Consider the following 23,865-nt stretch of genomic DNA (forward strand, 5'->3'; position numbering starts at 1 on the left):
AGAACGACACTTGTGGAAATTGGACTATGGGCTATTAATGGGCTTTATATTTGTTTAATTGAATGATAGTTCATTAATTTAATATAAAAATTTACAATTGGACGTACCTATAAATAACCACATACACTCGATCGGACACGATGTGCGGGATATTTATAAGTACTAATAATCGTTCATTTAACCGGACACGGGAATGGATTAATAGTCAATGGACTTATTAAAACTGGGGTGAATTATATACAAGGAAAATTGGTGTAATTATAGTTTAAGTCCCCAATTAGTTGGAATATTTGACTTCGGATATAAGAATAATTTGACGAGGACACTCGCACTTTATATTTATGACTGATGGACTGTTATGGACAAAAACCAGATGGACATATCGAATAATCCAGGACAAAGGACAATTAACCCATGGTAATAAACTAAAATCAACACGTGAAACATCATGATTACGGAAGTTTAAATAAGCATAATTCCTTTATTTTATATCTCATCGCACTTTTATTTACTGTCATTTTATTTATTGCACTTTTAATTATCGCATTTAAATTATCGTCATTTATATTTTTCATTAGGTTTTAATTGTGACTTAAAATATAAAATCGACAAACCGGTCATTAAACGGTAAACCCCCTTTTATATTATTATTATATATAAAAATATATATTTTGTACAAATATAGTTGTTTAAAATATAGTGTAAAATAAGTCGTCTCCCTGTGGAATGAACCGGACTTACTAAAAACTATACTACTCTACGATTAGGTACACTGCCTATAGTGTTGTAGCAGAGTTTAGGTATATCCCATTTGTAAATAAATTAATTAAAACTTGTATCATATTTCGTCGTATTTCGTAGTAAAAATATAACTATTTCGTATACACCTCTACGCACATCAATAACCCCAATACGCGCAACCGAGCTTTCAACATCAACACCGAGGAAGCCCGAGATGACAATGAATTAGTCACGGGTACGTTTCTTCTCAACAATACTTATGTTACTTGTTTATTCGATTCGGGTGCCGATAAGAGTTTTGTATCCAAGACTTTGACTCATTCTTTTAGCACTCCACCACTTTCACTAGATACCACTTATACCATTGAAGTGGCCAACGGGAAACTATTGAGTGCCGATAATTATTATCGGCGGTGTACGTTAAACTTATTGGGTAAGGAATTTGAAATTGACTTGATACCTATGGAACTAGGGAGCTTCGATGTAATAATTGGTATGAATTGGTTAGCAAAAACAAAATCTTACATCCTTTGTGATCTTAACGCAATCCGAATTCCTATCGAGAATGGTGAACCCTTGATTGTTTATGGCAATAAGAGTTGCACCGGACTCAACTCGTCTCGTGCCTTAAAATTAGAAAACTACTCCGTAAGGGTTGTTTTGCGATCCTTGCCCACGTTAAGAAAGTCAAGTCTGATGAGAAGCATATCGATGATGTGCCAATTGTTAGTGACTTTTCCGATGTATTTCCCGACGAATTGCCGGGTCTTCCACCTCATCGACCGGTAGAATTCCAAATCGATCTTATTCCGGGAGCCGCACCCGTAGCATGTGCACCGTATAGACTTGCTCCATCTAAAATGCAAGAATTTCAAAGTCAAATCCAAGAACTACTTGACCGTGGTTTTATCCAACCTAGCCATTCACCATGGGGCGCTCCGATTTTGTTTGTTAAAAAGAAAGATGGATCCCTACGAATGTGTATCGACTATCGTGAACTAAATAAATTGACGGTTAAGAACCGATATCCTCTTCCTCGCATCGATGACCTCTTTGATCAACTACAAGGATCTCGTGTATATTCGAAAATCGATCTCCGCTCGGGTTATCATCAATTAAGGGTTAAGGGGGAAGATGTCTCCAAAACCACTTTCCGGACTCGTTATGGTAGTTATGAATTTCTTATTATGCCATTTGGTTTAACGCACCGGCGGTGTTCATGGAACTTATGAACCGTGTGTGCAAACCATATCTCGGTAAATTCGTTATTGTGTTCATCGATGACATCTTGGTCTATCCTAAAAGCGAAGAAGAGCACGAGCAACATCTCCAACTTGTGCTTGAACTCTTAAGACAAGAACGACTCTATGCTAAATTCTCCAAATGTGAATTTTGGTTGAAGGAAGTTCAATTTCTTGGTCATGTTGTAAGTGATCAAGGTATTAAAGCCGATCCCACGAAAATTGAAGCCATTAGTAAATGGGAGACTCCTACTACTCCTACTCACATTCGTCAATTTTTGGGTCTTGCCGGATACTATCGTAGATTCATCGAAAACTTCTCCTTGGTTGCTCGTCCTCTAACCACGTTAACTCACAAGGGAAAGAAATTCATTTGGGCTACTGAGCAAGAATCCGCGTTTCAAATCTTGAAGACAAAGCTAACCACCACTCCTATCTTGTCACTTCCTGAAGGCAATGAGGATTTTGTTGTATATTGCGATGCCTCGAAACATAGTTTTGGGTGTGTATTGATGCAACGAAAGAAAGTCATTGCTTATGCCTCTCGACAATTGAAAATTCATGAACGGAACTACACGACACATGACCTCGAACTCGGAGCCGTTGTCTTTGCACTTAAAATGTGGATACACTATTTTTATGGAACCAAAAGTACCATCTTTACCGATCACAAAAGCCTCCAACACATCTTCGATCAAAAACAACTTAACATGAGACAACGACGGTGGATTAAAACTTTAAACGATTATGATTGTGAGCTTCGTTACCATCTCGGGAAGGCAAACGTAGTAGCCGATGCCTTAAGTCGAAAAGAAAGAGCGGTGCCTCTTCGTGTCCGAGCTTTAAACATCACCATTCACACCAACCTCAATAGTCAAATTCGTGTAGCCCAAGACGAGGCTCTCAAGGATGAAAATATCTCTCTCGAACACTTGAACGTCCTCACCTCTCGATTCGAAGTTAAAGAAACCGGACTCCGATATTTCACCGGAAGAATTTGAGTACCTAGTTGTGGGGACCTACGAAGCCTTATTTTAGATGAAGTGCATAAGTCAAGGTATTCGATTCACCCCGGTGCCAATAAGATGTACCATGACCTTAAGGAACAATATTGGTGGCCGAACATTAAAAGGGACGTTGCTACTTATGTTGGAAAGTGCCTAACTTGCTCAAAAGTCAAAGCCGAACATCAAAGACCATCCGGACTACTTCAACAACCCGAAATCCCGCAATGGAAGTGGGAAAGGATAAAGATGGATTTTATCACCAAACTACCAAAGACGGTGGGAAGTTATGATACTATTTGGGTTATTGTTGACCGTCTCACCAAATCCGCGCACTTCCTAGCCATGAAGGAAACCTACAAAATGGAGAAACTTGCACAAATTTACATTAAAGAGATCGTCGCTCGTCACGGTGTACCCTTATCGATTATTTCTGACCGAGATGGCTGTTTTGTTTCTAGATTTTGGCGTACTTTACAAGAAGTATTGGGAACGCGTTTAGACATGAGCACCGCATATCATCCACAAACCAACGGACAAAGCGAACGCATAATTCAAACCTTGGAAGACATGCTACGAGCTTGCGTTATCGATTTCGGGAAAGCTTGGGACAAGCACTTGCCTCTCGCCAAATTATCCTACAACAATAGTTATCACACGAGTATTAACGCCGTACCATTCGAAGCATTATATGGCCAAAAATGTCGTTCACCTCTTTGTTGGGCCGAAGTAGGCGACACACAAATCACCGGACCCGAACTCATTCATGAAACAACCGAGAAGATCGTTCAAATCCGAGATAGGCTTAGGAATGCCCGAAGTCGTCAAAAGAGCTATACCGACAAATGACGCAACGAACTTGAATTTCAAGTTGGTGATTGCGTAATGTTAAAAGTCGCACCTTGGAAAGGTGTAATCTGTTTCGGGAAATGCGGGAAGCTAAATCCGCAGTATATTGGTCCTTTCGAAATCTTGGAGCGTGTTGAAACCGTTGCTTATCGTTTAGATCTTCCGCCTCAACTGAGCTCCGTTCATCCTACTTTCCATGTATCAAACTTGAAGAAGTGTTTCGCCGAACCTGAACTCGTCATCCCTCTAGATGAACTTACTATTGATGACAAACTCCACTTTGTGGAAGAACCGGTTAAAATTGTGGACACCTCCGCCAAAACGTTAAAACAAAGCCGAATTCCAATTGTCAAGGTCCGTTGGAACGCCAAAAGGGGACCCGAGTTTACTTGGGAAAGACAAGATCAAATGCAAAATAAATACCCTCATTTATTCGCGGATTCGGAAACGCAAGATCCCGAGGAAGAAACAACGACGACCACACCTACTTAAATTTCGGGATGAAATTTCTATTAAGGAGTAGGTAATGTAACATCCCAACTTTTTCCGTTTACTTTCCGTTTAATTATTCTAAAGTCCGATATATAATTATAACACCTTCCATTAATACGCGTTTCTAAATTATCTCGTTTAGGTAATTCACGCACCCGTAACCGAACTCGAGGGACTAGTTTTGCCAATTTATCAAAGGTGTGACTAGCTGGACTAGTCAACACCTACCACCTCCTTTCATTTTCCATTTCATTTCCATTTTTCTTTAATAATTTCAACATATTCTCTCAAACACCAATTCAAAGATTCATCATCCATTTTTAATCTAACAATCAAACATCAAAACAAATTACATATTTGGAATCCTTGCATCTTCTTCTTCGAATCCATACCGATTTCTTCTCATTTGGGTAGTTTTCTAAATTCACTAGATTTTGTGTTCTTGATGATTTTTACTTGTAAAAGTGTTAATTAGTGTCTATGGCTCAAGTCTAACATGAATATGTGATTTATATGTTCGATCTCGTTATTTTAAGCAACTAGCATGAACTTGAATTTTGGTGTGTTTGATTTGGTGATTTGGTTGCTTGAATGTTGTTAAATGTTATAAGTGCATGTTTTAATTATGTTACTAGTATCACTAGCTCCAATTTGATGTGTAGGTTGACTTGGAAAGACTCCATAAACTTAATTGCAAAAGTTGTGACTTTGAGTTAGGGTTTGATAGAAGTAAATTGGATTTTTGATGCACCAAATGCTATGCAATGTTGTTTTTAAATGATTAGTTGCATGGTATGCGTAATTATCTACGAAACGGCGTATCACATGTGTGCATTTAATTCCCGAATCATAATTGTGCATTTATGAAATTGAAGCATTAATGATGAGCATTAATTGATCATTAAATTTGGAAACAAGATATTTTCAAATGATGTTTTTGATTGATGAAACATGTTTAGTTATGTTCCTTGTCAAATTACCTTTCCAACGATATAAGATACGTGTCGTAAGGGTTTACGGTTTGTGTTTTGTGTTTAAATGAAATTTGGTTTGGGACTTGGAAAATTGAAACAGACCAGGCATCAGATCACGTTGATTGCCACGGAGCGGCACTCTTTGGTCGCGGCGTGGCATTTGCCGTGTTTGGCTTCTGACCTACTTTGTCAAATTTCGAATAATGTTTGCTATGCTACGCACCTCCGATTCACATGTAACTTGTTCCAACATGCTTATATATGAATAAAAACTCAGAAAAATAGTTCGGGACCCGACCCGAACGTGTTGACTTTTTCGTTGACTTTGACCCAACCAAAGTTGACTTTTAATCAAACTTAACCAAATACTTATGCAACCATTCTAACATGTTTTTATACTTGTACCTCGCATGAAACTTGACAATTTGATTCACATGCTATAATCATCGAGTCGTACCGAGGCATTGGACTAATTGAACACTTTGACCAATCGTGTTTACCGTTATTGATACGACCTACTTGTTTAGGTCAAGACTAGCATTCGTTCTTGCACACGTTTACTTGCGAAGTACTTTTATACGCTTGCACTCAAGGTGAGATCATAGTCCCACTTTTACTCTTTTGAACTTACATTTGGGATGAGAAAACATAAACGTTTCTTTTTACTAAGTGAACACAAGTACAGGAAAACAAACATTCTACATACGAGTTTAGAACAAAATCCTCAATTCGATTATCATTAGTTACACTTGCCGGGTGTAAGAGAGAACTTATGTTTTATGGATCCATATTGTGAAGACTCGTCCTAATCCATCCGGACGAAGTCCATATCGATTATAAACGATTCACAACAGTTGTTTACATCGCGAGGTATTTGACCTCTATATGATACATTTTACAAACATTGCATTCGTTTTTGAAAAGACAATCTTTCGTTACATCGAAAGTTGACAGCATGCATACCATTTCATAATATATCTAACTATAATTGACTTAATAAAATCTTAATGAACGCAACGACTCGAATGCAACATCTTTTGAAATATGTCATGAATGACTCCAAGTAATTTCTCTAAAATGAGCAAATGCACAGCGGAAGATTTCTTTCGTACCTGAGAATAAACATGCTTTCAGGTGTCAACCAAAAGGTTGGTGAGTTCATTAGTTTATCATAAATAATCATTTCATAATTTTAATAGACCACAAGATTTCATATTTCTATTTCTCATAAACATACGTCCCATGCATAGAGACAAAAATCATTCATATGGATTGAACACCTGGTAACCGACATTCACAATATACATATAAGAATATCCCCATCATTCCGGGATCCTCCTTCGGACATGATATAAATTTCGAAGCACTAAAGCATCCGGTACTTTGGATGAGGCTTGTTGGGCCCGATAGATCTATCTTTAGAGTTCGCGTCAATTAGGGTGTCTGTTCCCTAATTCTTAGATTACCAGACTTAATAAAAAGGGGCACATTCGATTTTGATCATTCAACCATATAATGTAGTTTCTATTACTTGTGTCTATTTCGTAAAACAGTTATAAAAACAGCGCATGTATTCTCAGTCCCAAAAATATATATTGCAAAAGCATTTAAAAAGGGATTAATGAAACTCACGCATATAAATATTGTAAAACAGTTAATAAAGCATTTGCATGTATTCTCAGCCCAAAAATGTAATGAGTAAAAAGGGCAAATGAAACTCACCATACTGTATTTTGTAGTAAAAATACATATTACGATATTGAACAATGCAGGGTTGGCCTCGGATTCACGAACCTATATTAATTGCATTTCTATTAAAACATATAATTGAAATATCATAATTTCAGTTGTTAATATATATTATTTATATATATTTTGTAGTTATAAGATTTATACTAAATTCCATTTAAAACATATATTTTATGTTATATCTTAAATCATATGTTATATATAGTTATTTGTATATGTATTTAAAGTGATTAGTATGTTTATATTTATATTTATAAATATATATATTTAGTATAATATTAAAATACCTATTTTGTTGTATGTAAGTTTTTATCTAAGAAATGTTAATATTGTTTATATGTTGTTATATGGAATATTAATATGATTGTAGTATATATAATAAGTATGTTCTATGTACATAATATTTATTTGTTTAAAAACGATAATTTTGATAATATTATATAATACTTGATGATAATAATAATTTTAATAATCTTATGATAGTTCTAATAATAATACTTGTAATAATATTAGTAGTAAAATTAATAATCTTAATATTAATGCTAATGATAATAATAATTATAGTTATGATAATAATGTTCATTTTAATGATAACAATATGTAATTACATTATTATAGTAATGCTAATAATTAAATTAACCATAATAACACTAATAATAATAATCAAAATAATGATAATACATTCTATTAATAATAATTAAGTTAATGATAATATTTGAAATAATGATGATAATAATACTTACTTTTAACAATAATACTAGTTAATAATATCAATAACAATAATAACAATCCTAATAATAATAATAATACTAATATTAAATGATAATACTATAGTTATAATACTTACAACAATTATAATACTAGTAACAATTATAATGCTAATAATTAATAGTAATAACAATTAATGATAACAACAATAATAATAATAACAATAATAATAATACTAATAATAGTAAAAATAATAAATCAAAAAAAAAACTACCTTTACAAGCCTTAAGTTAAAAGAATGCACCAATTGAGGATCGAACCCAAGACCCCTCGCTAACCCGTCACCTCTCTTAACCAACCCGCTGTAACCGTTTTTCTGATTTAATGCATAATTCTGTAATATTAAAACCGGCTTTTTCAGTTATCATCTTCTTCTTTAACTCAGCACATCCATTGACCCAAAATGTTTGACTTATCAAAATAATAATTTGTATACTTCAAAAATAATAATAACTAATTAATATCAAAGGTTTATATTGAATGAAAGTAAAAAAAAAAATTTTAAAACTGTCCTGCTGGTCTTGCTGTTCGTCGCAGACCCAAAAAAAATATTGATTTTACAATAGAGTGTGTTTTGGACAAAGTTTATAATACGAAACGTATTTCAAATCATCTCTATAATCTTTGTGAATCCTTAATTTTAACAGAAACATCAGTAAAATTACGAATTTCGCATGAACAAAATATTTGACTTTTTGTAATTCAAACTTTGACTCAAAAATTCGATCTCGTTACGCGGAATTGAAGGCTCAAGATTTGCAGATAGTTTGAGAAATTGAATCCTAACAACTTGGCATTATTAGATTTTAAAATGGATTTGATTTTCGAATATTGAGTAAAAAGCTACATAGCAGAGATATCAAGTTTTAAAAAAAATAAACCCTGATTGATTCATCAGTTAACAGAAAGAAAAAAAACGTTTGAGATTGATGATAGATAACTGAACGAGTAATTTTCCCAAGTACCTGAGTTATTCAATTGATATACGATGCAGAGGTCACTCAACACATAGTCACGGGCAGAGAAAGTTTAACAGAAAAAAATAAATACTGATAAAGACATAAATTACGCGTGATTATCTGCATCTGTAATTTATATATCTGAATTTTAAATAGCTGCCTTTTATATATTAAATCTTATTATTTAATAAATATATTAATAATTAATATATTAGTAACAATAATACAATTAATAATAATAATAATTAATAAAACTGACTTTTATCTGATTTGAAAATGCTGAAATATAAATATAATTTAATTATTAATAAAATGACATAACTTGTTATTAATAATAAAAGTATTAATAAATAATAATAATAATAATAATAATAATAATAATAATAATAATAATAATAATAATAATAATAATAATAATAATAATAATAATAATAATAATAATAATAATAATAATAATAATAATAATAATATAGCATATTACATGTATCAAATCTGTTATTAATAATAATAATGAAAGTATTAATAAATTTAATATATTAAATATATTCAAACTTGTAATCTAATATAATACCATTTATTATTTATGTAAGATTATGTTATATGTTGACATTTACTGAACAGTTAAAATTTATATATTCTATATATGTATTTAATAGAAATCATATTTAGTTTCATAATAACGTATACTGAAAATTTAATATTTACATAATCTTATAATAGTATGTAATTGTGTTTGCATATTATATACATGTAAATATGAATACATTAATTATGTTTTATATACATAACCATTATATATCCATTTACTATATTATATTATTTCGTAATAGAAATATATATTAAAAGTTTCAACACATAATATTTATATTTCTTATATATATGTATATTACAATATATATATATATATATATATATATATATATATATATATATATATATATATATATATATATATATATATATATATATAAACTTATTTTAATTTACACTTAGTTATTTTGTATCTTATTTTATATATATAGTTCAAATGTTTATATTCTATTTTATAATATCAAATTATTATATATATATATATATATTATATATATATATATATATATATATATATATATATATATATATATATATATATATATATATATATATATATATATATATATATATATGCAACTATGGTTCGTGAATCGTCGGAGATGGTAAAAGTGAAATGCATTCATGGAAATAGTTCAAACATTATGAGACTCAGTTTAATAGACTTTCCTTATCGTATCAAAATCATATAAAGATTAAGTTTAAATTTGGTCAGAAATTCCCGGGTCATCACACATAGGGGTTTGACAAACCCTAATTCGGACGGTTCGCTACCGTTACTTCGGATAAAATATATTTTTGAGAAACAGTGTATGTTCTAACACTATTGTGATGGGGTTCTATGGATGGAAAGTTAAGCCTTGATAATTGGGTGCTCGTGATAACAATTTTTGGAATGGATAACTATTATTTCAATGATATAAATCTTGTGGTTCATTTGTACTTACTTACTTAAACCTATAATTTCACCAACGTTTTCGTTGACAGATTTCTATGTTTTTCTTAGGTCATTGAACGTTTTGTGATACATGCTTCCACTCATTACTTTTGATACTTGCTTGGATGTCGAGTATACATGCATACGTGGAGCGTCTTTTGATTTTATCTAAAATTGTGTCGCATAGGTTTCAATTGTACTTAACTTAGTAACGTAACTTTTGGTTGAACAATTCTTGTAAATTTGAAACACTCACATTTGAAATGAATGCGACATATCTTTGATTAAACGTTATTTTAAAGACTTATGATCACGTAACGGGACCTAAGTAGACGGCGCCGTCAATGACGATTTTGTCGGGTCGCTACACTTGCAAGTTTTCATACAAATGAAACATGTCAAGAAACATATAAAATAACACATTCCAGAAGGTTATAGTCTAAATCAATTCCTAGTTCACTCTAGCAATTTTTATGTAAATTTGAAAACAGATTCAGCTCACTTATCGATTCGTGTTGACATATCGGGAGCATTACATAACCTTTTGACGCAAATCTTAAGTCCAAATTGCATAAATTTTCATAAGGAATACAGCAGTACACTTTTTATAAACTAAAACACAAAGCATGCAACTCAAAAAATTCGGATTACATGTGAAACCCTAACGAAAATTTCGATTAAGCATAGCTTGAGCATACGATAACGAAATCAAGCGAAAACAAAGTCCAGATTTAATAGTTTTTCGATACCTTTTCATCTATACACATTATATGATCTGTCCACAACTCAATTATATAAGATCTAACAATTACCAATTCGTTTTTCAAGTAAACAACGTCAATCGATCAATTAAACGATAAATGACAACACTAAACATCATTAATTGAGCACTAGACTTGATTACACTATGTAATTGAATAAAAATCTGAATTATAGAAATTAGGGTTAGTGTTTATACCTTAAAGTATCAAATTTCTTATACGTACGCGTAGAGAATGACGAGATTAACAACGTTTATGCACGAGGTTTTATCTAACAACGACTTTTGATGGTGGTGGTGGTGTTGTGAAGGCCGAAGGCCAAGAGATGGAGGGGGAAGGGGGATGTCGACCAAGAAAAAGAAAAAGGAGAAGGGTTTGGGGTTTAACTCCTATTTATAGATAAAGTTAGGGATTAATTAAGGAAACTAATCACCTTGTAGCCCAAGTAAAGTCCAAAACAAGTCCATTAAGGTGCATGGGGGCGGGTTCGGCCGAATGGCCCTCTAAGGGGTGTCCTGGGCTCGGTTTTGCTAAATTACTCATAAGCGCGTGGTCTGTTTCATTGCCGTTAACCGTACCGGGTCTCCGGAACGTTAACTAGTCATTGAAACAAAATCACCGGATTTAATTCATTAAATAAATAATAAATTAAATTAGTTTTTCTTAAAGTTAATAATTATTGAAATTAATTATTTCGTCATTTTTCTGAGTTCCGTAAACTGAAATGCTTTCTAGGCGATTAACTTAATCGTAACGTTTTCTAGTTATTTCGCTACCCGAAATAAGTTCATAAATTAATATAACATATTAATTCAAGTAATCCACTAGGATCAAGTATGCATTTAAATCAATTAAACACATAAAGGCTAAGTAATCACCGTTAAATACTTAACGGACAAGTAACGTTAGTAACGGAAAAAGTCAGGTTGTCACAGAGATCGACCGCATGAAGAAGAACGCTCATTCCTTCAATCTCAATTCCTACTTTTGGTATGATTAATACTTGCTTTCCAAGCATTCAATTGTGTTTGTATGATGAATTAGGGTTATGAAGAAACCCTAACTAGAGTGAGTCAAAACTTGAATTGATGCAAACAATCAAAATTGTTCTTGAAGAACAACTTGGAAACAATTGTAGTAGTACCTATCTATGCGTTAATTTAATAATGACTAATTCTAGGGTTCATTATACATCTAGGTTAGATTTTCACTCTTCATTGAGTATAATAATGTTGAATGTCAAAACATGTGTTGATGATAATCTCAAAAGTCTAGAACACATATGAACTTTGTGAAAATCTTAATCTAGTTGCAAACTTATTGACACTAATGAAGAGTGAAAATGTGAAGAATATTAACATCAAAATATCTAAGTATTGATGATAATTAAAGTTTGCAAAACTCGTTGCCTACAATTGAATTATACACTTTGAATTAATTTGAAATATCATTGTGTAGAAAAATGGCAAGGACCAGGGATGCTCAATCTAGAGGAGGAGAGAATAGATATAATCCTCCAACTGATGCGAGATAACGTACAACATATAACAGGAAATGGCTCAAAACAAGAGCAATAGCAGAAGGAAGAATCATAAGCCTTGAAGCATTCACTGAAGTAATTAACAAGCTGTTTGAAAGGATTCTAGCTTCGTTCGTACTAATCAATGGACCTATATATCCCGATTTGATAAGAGAGTTCTATGCCAACTATAGCTTCAACACAGAAACTAAGATGGTAAGATTTCATCTTAACAAAAGGTGGTGGGAATTTCCTCTCAAAGCTTTTGGTGAAATTATGGGTATTCCTACTGAAGGAATGGAGTTCTACAGTAGACGACACAAACTAGAACATCTTCCTGAGTTTATTCAAGCTACCGATGTATTAACCTTGCTTTGCAAACCTAACGCCAATCACTCAGAAATCTTATCCAAGGGATTAACCGGAAAGGGTCTCCGATTAGATCTGGATATTTTGAACAAAATCATTGACCACAACATCTACTGTAGGTTGGGGAACCACTCTCACATTCATGTTACCCAAATTTTTGTCATGTGGACAATTGAATTAAATATGGAGATTAATGTGGCATTTTTGATGGCATCACGAATGAGCAATCTGATGACTGAATCAACTAGATCTCTTCCGTATGGAATGCATCTAAACATTCTATTCAACTACCTCAAGGTAACCCATGCTATTGTTCAACAACCTTCATTCGTGCCACTAGACAAGTCAACTATCATTCGAAGTGGTCATCTAGGAGAATCCTCTCGTGGAAGAAGATCGAGTCTTCAAGAGGATCTTGAAGAGATTGAGAACTATTAACCGGAGGAAGAATCGGATGAAGAGGAGATAGAAGATGAGGAGGCGAACTTACAGGAACATCAAGAGTTAAAGAATTTGAATTTCAAAACCAAGATTGACAGGATTCTGAAGCGAGAGGAAGAGATTAGCGAAAATCACTCTAGGTTCAAAAAGGCGTTGAAAGGATTTGTGAAAACAATTTCTTGCAGTAGGTCATAACTTGTATGTCTAGAATAATGATCTTTATCTGTGTACTATGTGGAGTGCTTAAATGTTGGCACTAAACAAATATAATTAAGATATTTAATAATGTTGTTTTTATTGTGTGCTTAAGTTGATTTTGTTTGTATACCCATACAAAAATAGAAATCTGTCACTGTACGGCTACTTCCACGGTCGACCGTAATTCAACCGCAGAACACCTGACAGAATTAATTTGTCCTAGCACTCTTACACAAATTCAATGATCAATAGATTGCAAAAAAGACAAATTGATATCTCTGACAAAGTGCTCTCAATTTAGCTACCTACCCCATTAAAGTTTGCTAGACACCATTCATCACTTGTCTATTAAAGCAAATACATTCAACAAATTCACAATCCCATCAACTACTCCAAACATCTCTTTGCAAAACAAAGGTTCTTCACAATGAGATCAATTGTTGAAGGGAGAGAAGTTCTTACACATCATCTTACTACCTACTCTCTTGAAAGCTTCTCAAACATCAAATGAGATGTCTTTCTTAATCTAAGAGGTTCACTCTATCCCCTTCACATCAATGAATTCTATGAGAATTTTCAATTCTCACACAATAATGAGAAAATCTCATTTTCACTTTATGGAAGAAGTCATTCATTAACGCTTAAAGAATTTGGAAATATTATGGATGTTCCGAGTGAAGGTCGAACATTATTTCTAGAACCAAATTCGTTTAATGAATTTCCTAAATGGGAAAAAAAAATAATGCACTAGATATTATGTGCAACGGAACTCTTAGACCCGAATACATCAAAAAGGATGGATTCCTTTGTCAACATCTTGCATCGACATATGATCTTTGGCAACAGATCATCACTGCAAATGTGTACGAAAAGGGGGAACTACTGGATAGACTGAATGCAAATGAAGTCACCTTCATATGGTGTCTTCTGAACTCCACGAAAGTAAATGTTGCACACTTCATGGCATCAAGAATGCAACATGCAAGTCAACATTCCCATGTGTCACTTCCGTATGGTCTCCATCTGACCAAGCTTTTTGCATATGTTGAAATGACATCTCCGTTTCACCATTCCATTCAAGTCTCTTCATATCCAATATGCAAAGCTTTAACCAAGCATATCCAAGAACCTCCTCTTGAAAATTCACCCAACTTTTGTTCTCTCTCGACACAGGGACAAAACAGTGTAATTCTTAGAAACATTCTAAAACTTGGTCGAAGATTATCACGACTTGAGGACAAGGACAAGGGTCACTCCTCTCATCATGAAAATTGAACTTATTTTGACTGTCATGAATTATCTATGTATGAATTATCTGTGCTTAGTACGTGCTATGAATAAAATGTGTGCTTGTTATGTTTTCATAAATGTTTTTCCAATGTGCACAGTTTAAGGGGGAGTTTTGCTCTAAGGGCGAGCTTAGTTCTAGGGGGAGCTAACCTTTTTGCTTCGACAAAAGGGGGAGAAAGATGGATACAAGTGATTGTTAACACTTGCGTATTTATAGCAAAATGTCCCTCATCACTTGTATGTTTGTCATCATCAAAAAGGGGGAGAATGTTGGTTGAATGTTGGTTAATGCACTAAATGATAAACTTAAGTATGATTAACCAAAGAATATGTTTTGATGATGACACATACATATGCACAAGTAATGACTGAAATCTTAACATAAAACACGCAAGGTCACTAATCCATACTTTATCTTGCAAATGACCAAGTCAAACATAGGTTAAAGAATGAAATTAAAAGTTCAGCTAAACACACGGCCAAGGTACGGTAGATCTCATAGTCAATCGTGAAACCCTAAACTAAATTGCAACGCAGTTTTGTGAAAACAAGTTGCACGGTCGCCACCACGGTCAACCGCAGCGCGACCGCAGTTTTCTCTGTTAACGTTTTTGACCAAATAAAGTTTGACTAGTTTTCGATATCTATAATTCATGAAACCTTTCTCTACATGCTTAGAATAGATACCTTCTCCATACTCAATTGAGTTTTGGTCATAAAAACACTAATTGTGATTAATTACGCCTAATGACACTTTAATGACAAATTAACCAAGATTAGGCATAACACATAAGTGTTAATCAACAACTTGTGATCTTAATTCTTATCTAGATATTCTTAGTATGATCATCAAGTACCAACACACTTAAGCCAAGGTCACTAGAACAATAATTGTTATTAGAAATGACTTAGTGATTAATTAAGGCTAAATGAGGAACAATGCTCTCAAGGTTAAACTACAAATGACTTGTAATCCTAAAACACACTTAGATACATTTAGGATGGTCACCAAGTCCTAACTAGAGATTGCTCTTCTCTTGTGCATGTGTTGGACATTAATGTGTGCTTACACATTAATCAAGCAATATGTTATATTGCACTTAAACTTGTTAAAGCTCGATTTATAAGTTGTGCAAGTATCTATATGATTGATTCTAGAATAACTATCTCTTGGTATGTGAGTATTACTTGCTACTTGCCATTATGATTAATACTCATAAACTTGTCAACTTGATTAATATGTTTGCTAGGTGCTCACTAGTTAGGATTCAAGTAACTAACCTACTCCAATAGATTAAGTGTAAAATGGTTCACAATGAAAGTACAGCCAATTGTCTATGTGGTCTAGTCAAAGTAACAAAGGGTGATTACTTAAGACTTAACTTTGATGTCTCTACATATTTCATGATTATCTTATAGAGACATTATTCAATTAATCTCTAAACTAAACTAAAAAAGAACATGACTTGTGATCAATTGAAACTAGGTAGTTAATGACATAGTGACTAGTCTTTAGAATTGAACCTAGAGCATTAAAGTGACTAACTAAGTCTTGACCAAACTGAGATTTCCCAAAATATCAATCAAGACACTTCTCCAAGAATTTTGGGTTTGCAATTTTTAATGATTAGTCACTTTCATGCATTAAGACCAAATCTCACACACTTAATGCATATAGTACTTGTGTAGGATGTTTGGTTTCTTTTGCAGGTGCTAGAAGGAGTAAAGGTGCCAAAAAGTGGTGTTCAAATTTGAGTCAAACGGCTATACAACGGATACCAATTTTGGACTGGAGCACGCACGGTAGCACCATGGTCGACCGTGATGACAACCGTGTGTCAACGGCTACATTTTGAATCCTACTATAAAAGGCAAACATTTAAGAGCATTTGAAGCTGACCCTCTTGCATATTTCAAAGGCTTATCTCCAGTGATCACAAGTGCATCAATTACTACTCAAATGTGATCAAGCAAGAGAAGATTCTATGATCGTATAGATATAGAATTGGGTTGTTGTAAACTTACTAATCAAAATCATTTATCTTGTGAGTTTACTTAATGTAATGTATGTCCTAGTATTATCTTAGGATCATCATTGCAAAGTGTATAAGTCTTGTAACTTCAATTAGTAGAAGCATAGGCTAGCTTAGTGATCTACTTCCTTAAAGGGACTTAGGAAGTTGATTAATCTTATTTGGAGATTAATACTTGTCCAAGGTGAAGACAAGTTTATCTATGTGACGACCCGGAAATTTTTGAACAAATTTAAACTTATTTCTTATATGGTTTTGACATGATAAGCAAAGCCTGTTAAACCAAGTCTCAAAATTTTTGAACTGTTTACATGGATGCATTTAACCTCAGACTATGCCCGACGATTCACGAACAATTGTTGAAAATAAATACATAAATATATAAAAATATAAATATAAAAATAAGTATATATGTATTAACTCGGATTAACAAAATATAAAATAATCATTAGGACTCAATATGTAAAATAAAATACAAGATAAGGAAGTTGTTATTAAAATAAATCTATGTATAGATATATATGAATTCTATACATAATTATTAGATGTATATTAGAATATATATAAAAGTTATAGATATTATATAATTATTCAATAGTACAAAATTAATAATATAAAATATTAAAATATTAGATATAATTACAAGTTAAGGATATAGTATCATAATATTATTATTATTACTTTCATTATTATTAATAATACTAATATCAATACTAGTATTAATTATATTATTATTATTGTTATGATGTAATTAATAAATTCTAATAGTTTTAGGGTTATCATAATATAGATTTTCATTATAAATATTTTATGAGAAAGGTTGAAATTACAAATTGGTTATGATTTAAATAAATTGTTAGTTATTATTATCTTTAAAATTATAATTCTTATGTTTATCATTACTATTATTAAATATCATTATGTTGAAAATAAAGATGAAATTTGATATATATAAATATTATTATCAATATTAATATAATTATTATTATTATTATTATTATTATTATTATTATTATCAAATTCACTAAAATTATTATTATTGTGACTTATTATTATTACTCTTATTATTTTTGTTATTATTATTATTATTTATAATAATATTATTATTAATATTAGTATTGAGTTATTATTAATATAATTATAATTATTAATTATTAATAATATTCATATAAAATCGCATAATCAGATTTAGGATCAGAAATATGTTTGATGTCATTATCAAATCTATCTAATTTGTCTACTTAATTGAATCGAATCCCAGATACAAGACAAGAATCTGTTACCCATTGATTTCTCAGTTTGTTTGATATTTATTTTTTATTTTCTTTTCTTCTTTAATTCGTTTTCTTCTCTGCTCTTGATGGAAAGTGTCGACCACTACATCCACTACAAAACAACTGCATTTGATTCCATTGCTACATAAATCTCGCTGGCACATTATTTATACATATCACAGAAATTGGTAATTGGAAAGGAGAGAAATAAAACAGAAAAAGTTTATAAAAAAAAATGGAATCATTTACCTCCATTTCTTTATATTTTTTTTGAAACCTTGAATTCAAATAAAATCTCAAAAAGTAATATTGCAGTTTGGTTAGGAATTCTTCCCTCAATCTATCTGTAAATTATCAGGTTTCAATTCTTCCTATCAATCACGAATTTTAGCGTCAAAGTTTCCACATAAAAAGTCAACCGGGTGTTCTAAGATCAAATTGAAGTTTTAGAGGTTATCTCTGTTGAAATTAACGATTCTTAAAGTTTCTATGAGTGATTGAAAACATATTTCATTTTGTAAGTATCATCTAAACATGTCTGAATTTCAAAATCAAGATTTGAGTTTCATATGTGTTCTTGACGGGTTTATTTTTTATTTATTTATTTCTGTTTTAAATAAATTCCATCGATCACTTATTGTTTCTGTTTCAAATTAGAATTCAAAAAAAAACTTAATTCGATGTTATGGTAATTATTAATCCCTGGTCGCCTAAGTTTTATCAGAAGAAGAAGATAAGGGAAAACAGAATTAAACGAGTTAAATAGTTTTAGTATACGGGTTATATCAGAAAATCAAAGATAGAGGAGTGGTGTTGAGTGTTACGGGTTATCAGGAGGTTACGGGTTCGAGCCCTGCAGTGGCCTATTTTTTTTTAATTCATTTTTAAAGAGGTAGTTTCAATTTCAAAAATCTTTTATTATTATTATTATTATTATTATTATTATTATTATTATTATTATTATTATTATGATTTTTATTATTATTGTTATTACCATAATTATTATTATTATTGTTGTTGTTATTATTATTGTTATTATAAGAATTAGAATAATAATTATTATTATTATCATAGTTATAAGTGTTATAACAATTACTATTATTATTATAAGTATTAGTAATATTATTATTATTAGTAATTTATCATTTTAGTATTATTATCATTTTTATGAATATGATTATTATTATTATAACTATTATCAAAATAATACAATTTATTATTATTATAAATATTAGCATTAGTATCATTTTTAGTAGCATTGTTATTATTAACGAAAGTATTATTATTAATATGATTATCATTATTAGTATTGTAATATTAAAAATTATTATCATTTTTACAAAACTTGTTATTTTGTTATCACTACAACTATATAATAATAATAATAATAATAATAATAATAATAATAATAATAATAATAATAATAATAATAATAATAATAATAATAATAATAATAATTATTATTATTATTATTATTATTATTATTATTATCATTAATATTATAGAAACTATGATTCTTATTATAATTATAATTATTATTATAATTAATGCTATAATTATCATTATAATTAAATACAACTTTTACTTACTATTATTAATATTATATGTTATTATGTATATAAAAATAGACTTATAAGTAATATTACATATATGTATGAATTAATTATATTAACAATCTTTATATAAATATTCATATATAACGAATTAGGTATTTTTTTAATATACATATATATATATATATGACTATATAAATCATAACTAATCCCTAATATATATATATATATATATATATATATATATATATATATATATATATATATATATATATATATATATATATATATAAATTAAATATATAATATATAAAGTTATAATATATGAAATTGTTCGATTACGAGTATATGTTTTAATATATATATATATATATATATATATATATATATATATATATATATATATATATATATATATATATATATATATATATATATATATATATATATATATGAATGATATAGGTTCGTGAATCCGTGGCCAACCTTACATTGTTCAGTTCCGTCGTACGCATATTTTTACTACAAAATATCGTATTGTGAGTTCATTTGCTCCCTTTTACTCTTTATATTTTTGGGACTGAGAATACATGCGCTGTTTTTACAACTGATTTATTAAATGCCTTTGAAATCTATATTTTTGGACTGAGATGCTTTTATAAATGTTTGACGAGATAGACACAAGCAAAACATTCCTCGAATGAATTATTATACAGACAGAAGTTCTGTGGATTATTATTGAATTAGTTGGACATTATAATTGCCACTAATTGTTGTGAATATTTCCCCTGATTATTATTGCTTGGTAACCTAAGAATTAGAAATGGGTATGGCCCTAATTCACGCGAATCCTAAAGGTAGCTGCCGGGTTTAACACCCCCACCCAGAATGTTAACTAGACGGAAGAGCTAGTGGGCGTGGTGTTTAGTACTTCAAAGTTTATATATTATACAGACGAGATGTTCTGTTTTGGGGATATTATTTTTGCGCATTATATGTTAAGGTCGGTTACCATGTTGAGCAATGAAATCAAATTGAATGTTATGTATAGAGAGAATGATTTTTATACACAGGTTATGTGTATTATTTTTGTGCACGAGATATGTGTACGGTTATTTTAAAATCGCGAGGCAACCTACGAGGGAGAAAAGGATACGAACCTACTCTGCTAAGCATTATGAAAAATGGTTTTGTACACGAGATAGGTGTACTGTATTTAACTCTTGTGGTCTATCAAAATGATGAATTTTATTGCTTATGATAAACCTATGAACTCACCAACCTTTTGGTTGACACTTAAAAGCATGTTTATTCTCAGGTATGAAAGAAATCTTCCGCTGTGCATTTTCTCATTTTGTAGATATTACATGGAGTCATTCATGGCATATTTCAAAAGACGTTGCATTCGAGTCATTGAGTTCATCAAGAATATTATTAAGTCATTTATATTTGGATATATTATGAAATGATATGCATGCTGTCAACTTTTGATGTGATGAAAGTTTGTCTTTTAAAAATGAATGCAATGTTTGTAAAATGTATCATTTAGAGGTCAAATACCTCGCGATGAAATCAACTATCGTGAATCGTTTATATTCGGTATGAACGGGCCCTCTCAGTTGGTATCAGAGCGGTGGTCTTAGCGAACCAGGTCTTGCATTAGTGTGTCTAACTGATAGTTGTTTAGATGCATTAGTGGGTCTGGACTTCGACCGTGTCTGCATGTCAAAAGTTTTGCTTATCATTTTGTGTCAAAAATTACCTGCTTACCATTCTTAGTCTAGACACATCTTACTGCATTGATTGTATGAATAGTGTATAGACAAAAAATCATATCTTAGCATATCTGTTACTGTTACCTTTGCCTGACAGCTTTCTAAATTTTCTCCGTAATCTGTGAAATCTTTATGCTATATATATAGATATTCTATGTAATTAGAATACCATCCGATAGCCGGAAATCAATTCATATCGAAAAATCCTTTATTCGGTCGTACGAAATGGAACTCGTCACTAGTTCAAGTTCCTCGGATTCCGACAGTTATTTCAATATAGATTTCCACTCGAGCTCTGAAAGCAGTGTAACCGGAATGGATCAACCAATTAGCCATCATTTATTCTGGATGAATTGGGGATGGGTTCGTAGTCTACTTTGTGACAACCCGGAAATTTTCGACCAAATTTAAACTTTAATCTTTATATTATTCCGACATGATAAGTAAAGATGGTTAAGTTTAAATCTCAAGAATTTTAAATTTTGTTCATACATTCATTTAACCTTGACCAGACTTTGACGATTCACGAACCATTATAATTGAATAAGAATATATACGTGTATATATGTGTATATGTATTATAACTTGATAACCTAAACAAGGTATTAGGTATAATACTTTACATGATCGTATTTATCAACAGAATTAAAAGATGATACCAAATAATTGAATTATCAGATTCATTATGATATGATTTACGTGTCTCTGTTGAGAGGTCCACTTTGATTTAAGAAATCTTTCCATTTTAACAATATTCGAAAAATGATAAAGTGATTTACAAGTGAGAACAAAATGCCAATTATCGAGTACTAGACAAATATCAGTGGACATTTCTGTTTGATTTCTAATTTGTGCTTTATAACATTTTTCCTCATGACTTTAATAAAATAACTATTTTAACTTTTATCTTAAAGTTGGTGTAAGATCCTGTCTCCTTTTTGGGTTTGGACGCCGTCCAAATATTTGGGACGCCGTCCCAGATTGAAGACCTGGACGCCGTCCAACATTTTGGATGTCGTCCAGGATGGCTGGCAGGCATGTCTTTTTGTTTTTAAATATTTTAGATGGGTAAATTGGTAATTTCACTTGGTGGACGAATTAAAGGCCTTAGGATCAGTTTGGTGAGCTCATTACTTCATTTCTCAACCACCAAACATCATCCATTCATTCTAGAGAGAGAGAGGGGGTGGTTAAGTGTGAGAAAGCTTAAATCGGGGAAGAAGAAGCTCATTTTGGGTTATGAAGTCGGGTAGTTACAAGTGGTATCAGAGCATGGTCTAAGGGATTTAGGCGACTTTGAGATAGGTGCCTAGACTTAGACTTTATTGTGTGAGCGCCTTATGCGGGACTTGTAGGACTTTGGGTCTAATCGGGAATTGTTAGTGCTTTGGTTTATGAGATTTAACCTTGTGCTAATTGTTTTGTGTTGTGTTTAGCAATCATCAAGCAAGACAGACGTTGTACTAGCAAGTGAATGCGACGTGCTCGCGTAACAACGAGTAGCTACCGTTGTTACGGGTGCAAATCGTGTTAAACAAGCAATGTACGACGATTGTTGAGCGAGATGGAGTAGTGTGGCATATATGTATATACATATGTAATTTGTCCTTTCGTTTTTGTGGTTTAACCTATTTCGTTTTATAGAATGAAGACGAGAAACGGTCCCGATCATGATAACGGAAGTACAAGCTAGGACGCCGAGTTTTCGGCCAAGGTTGAGGCCGTCTTTAAAAAGTTAAAAGCGGATTTTCTTACGGACGTCCGAAAGGTCTTTCAAGATTCGGTCGATGGGCAGGTGACCGATTTGATAAATGAACGAATGAAGGCCACTATCGAAGAGGCCCTTGATGCTAGGAATATCTATCCTCGCGGTGAAGGAGGCGAAGGAAGGTGGGACTTCCACTACAAGAACTTCAAGGATGCTCAACCCCCGATGTTTAATGGGGTGCGAGATCCCTTGAAAAGTACATGTTGGATCTCCGATATTGAGGGAGCTTTCCGTACCTCGGAATGTCCTCCCGAGAAGAAGGCGAGGTATGGCTCTAGCATGCTACTAGAAGAGGCTAAGTTATGGTGGGATGATAAAATCAACTTGTATGGTGAGGAACAATGTATGGGCTTGACATGGGAAGAGTTTAAGAAGGAGTTTTTCAAGGAATACCGAACTTCTTCCGATCTCGATAGAATCCGGGACGAGTTGCACCATTTGCAACAAGGCTCAATGGACTTAGTTACTCTTAAGTCTACATTCTTGGCAAAGACTCGTTTTTACCCGGAATATGTTGGTGATGATCATAAGCTCATGAAGGATTTCTACCGTACTTTGAATGATGAGTACAAGGGGAAG

The sequence above is a fragment of the Rutidosis leptorrhynchoides genome, chromosome 3 (genome assembly GCF_046630445.1).
Source record: "Rutidosis leptorrhynchoides isolate AG116_Rl617_1_P2 chromosome 3, CSIRO_AGI_Rlap_v1, whole genome shotgun sequence".
NCBI classification, from domain to species: domain Eukaryota; kingdom Viridiplantae; phylum Streptophyta; class Magnoliopsida; order Asterales; family Asteraceae; genus Rutidosis; species Rutidosis leptorrhynchoides.